The sequence below is a fragment of the Octodon degus genome, unplaced genomic scaffold (genome assembly GCF_000260255.1).
Source record: "Octodon degus isolate 3935 unplaced genomic scaffold, OctDeg1.0 scaffold00063, whole genome shotgun sequence".
NCBI classification, from domain to species: domain Eukaryota; kingdom Metazoa; phylum Chordata; class Mammalia; order Rodentia; family Octodontidae; genus Octodon; species Octodon degus.
The window spans coordinates 11,667,651-11,670,930 of record NW_004524639.1 but is presented as its reverse complement, the minus strand read 5'-3'; positions in this window follow the sequence as shown (position 1 = coordinate 11,670,930).

Below are 3,280 nucleotides of genomic sequence, written 5' to 3'. Positions count from 1 at the left end.
TGGGATTCATGCCAGGAATGTAGGACTTCTTCAATATACACAAATACAAAACGGTAATATACCACACCAACAGAACCAAAGACAAGAATCAAATAATCATCACAATAGATGCATTAAAAAACTTTCAACAATGTTAAACCCTTACTCAATTTAAAAATTCTACAGAAAATTGGAATAGTCTTTAAGTCAACCTGATAAAGCCATCTATGACAAAAGAACAGCCAACATGACAGCAAATGGAAAATAATTAAAGGCCTTCATTGTAAAATCAAGAACAAGACAAGGAAGCCCATTGTCACCTCTTCTGTTCAATATACTTCTGGAAACAGCCAAAACAGTTGAACAAGAGAAAGAAATAAAAGGAGTAATGATTGGAAAGGAAGAAGTGAAATTATTATTATTTGCAGATGGCATTATGAAAATAATTATGGATATTTCTCAAAAGATAGGATTCGAGGTTCCACACAAGCTAGCTATTCCCTTCTAGGTATATTTTTAATAGAACTTAAATCATCATACCACAGTGATCTATGTGAACCCATGTTCACAGCAACACAATTTGTCATAGCTGAATCTTGGCAACAACCCAAATGCAAATCAGCTTAGGAATGTGTAAAAAAAATTAGGTATTTTTAAACAATGGAGTATTACTCAGCTATATGAAATATAAATTTGAGCCTTTTGTAGATAAATGGATGCAACCAGAGACTGTATTTGGAACTGAAATAAATCAGACCCACCATTGCAAACATTGCATTGTGTCACAAGTGTGAGTACTTGAAAAGTAATTGTAGTCTGAAAGGCACAATAGATACTGTTAAAGGAAATAATTTGTTCAATTGGAAAGAAAAACTGGGATGAGGAAAAGGACAAAAGAAGGAAAAAAGTTATATTTAGGTCGATATGCAAAATAGTTTCGGTAACTCTACTGCTGATTTCTGATATTTTTTTACAGGAACAAGTTAATGCTTAATTTTTTTTTCTTTTACTCTGAGACAATCTTTTTTTTTTTTTTTTCATTTTAGGGAAGAGTCTACAGGATGTGCAGGGTCTTACTATTAGGTTGGATTCGTAGTGATTCATCTGTTCACAGCCTGCCAAGATCTGGGATTACAGACCTGTGTCACTACGCCCAGTTTCAGTTTGTTTCAGAGCACCCCAGGAGTGGGGCAAACACAGCAGGCCTGGGGATCAAATCCCTGGCCCCTGCACCTGCTTCCAGACAGCTTAATCTGCTGAACTATTTGACTGGCCCTGAAAGTTGAGAAGGATTTTTTTTTTCTGGATCAGGCTGCCCTAAGGGCTGGTCTGGTCAGGCAGGTGGACCTGGGAGTTGAACCGCGGTATACTGTGCCTGAGTGTGTGTGCATGAGCAGTCCTTTAAACAGCTGAGCTAACCAGGAGGCCCGCCGAGATAAAATCTTGTAATACCTATTCTCATTAGGAATTTTTTATGATTAGAAGTTGGATTTTGTCAAAGATTTTTTTCTCTGTCTATTGAAATGCTCATGTGATCATTCTTTTTGCATTTATTTATATGATGTTTTACTTTTGTCGATTTGCATATGTTGAACCATCTTTGTGTCCCTGGGATGAAGGCTACTGAACCATTAATATATGATCACTTTACCATTTGTTACATTCTGTTTACCAGTATATTACTGTGCATTTTTGTTTCTAAGTTCATTAAAGAGATATAAAGTGATATGCCTGCAGTTCTTTTTGGTTGGATTCCTGTCTAGATTTTGGAATCTAGTTTATAAGTATTAGTTCTTAAGTACTCTTTGCCTTTCAATATTATTCAAGATTTTAAGGCACATTCCCATTCAATGTTTCCTCAAGTGCTTGTAGAATTTAGTTGTGAATCTGTGTGTGCTTACCTTTACTTATTTGGAAGTGTATTTTATTACTGCCTCAATATAACCGCCTGTTGGACTCTTCCCAATTTTTATTTTCCTTAGCTTTAGTTTAGTTTATGTAATTGATCTACATATAGGGATCTATTACTTCTTCTGCATTATTCAATTTATTGAATTCCTTATTTTTAAAGTAACCACTAGTAATCTGAATGTTGGTTGCATCACTTATGAATTCATCTTTTAAATTTCTGATTGCATTGATGTGAGAGTATTTTGTCCATCTCATGGTAATATTGACTAATTATTTGTCCATTTTATTTATTGTCTTGAAGAACCAACTATGATTTATTGATTCTTTGTATTTCAGACTCCCAAATTCATTAATTTTCTCTTTTATCATTGTAATATCCATTTTATATTGTTTGGTTTTGTATTTTTCTTGTTTCTCAAGAAATTTGATCTGTAGTATTTGGTTATTTATTTGAGCTTGCTATGTTTTCCTACTGAGGACATTCACAACTGTAAACTTTCCTCTTAAGATTGATTTCAAGAAGTCCCATAGACTCTGATATGTTGTACAAGTTTTATCATTTCATTTTAAAATTTCCCTAATATCTTTATTTATTCTATGACATCATGATTATTTAAAGCTGTTTTATTTAATCTCTGAATGATTGTTTAGTTTCTATGCTGACTTTTGCTCTAGATTTCTATTGTCATGACCAGTGATTTGATGATATGCATATGACTCTTTTGAATTTTTGTATATTTTACACATGTTTTTGGCTAGTACAATATTTTTAAAGCAACATGCTTCTTCAAACAATTTTTTGAGATCAAACATTTATTTTTAATTACAATTTATATATACATAATTACAATTTATATATACACAATTACCTTACTCATCATGATGACATTGTACCTGTACATGATGTATTTTGGTTCCTCCTTTTTACAGTCTCCTCCCCTCCCTTCAGCTCCTCTTTCACTCATTATTTATAAGGTGTTATTTCTATTTATCTTTTTTTTATTGTCCTTTTCTATTCCTTTCCTTCCTTGTTTCCCCTCCCTATCGAACAATTGGTATTCTCTTTTATTTTTCTCTGAAGGAAGGCATATTGTAGCTCTATAGAAGACTATTAAAATATTCATTAAAAGTTGAGGATCAACAATATTTCTCTTTTGATTTATTGTTTAATTGTCTTGTTGCTTTTGAAAGTTGAGTAATGAATTAAGGTGCACTGGTGTTCAGTGGATATATATTTAAACTTGAATATTCTCTTAAATGTTGTTGTTGAATCATTCCCTTAAATCATTTTATTTGCCTTATTTGCTCCTTTTGATCAGTATTGGCTTGATGTATACTTTGAAAATAGTGTAGTCATACTTTTTTATTTTCTGGTTCCCACTGCATGGAG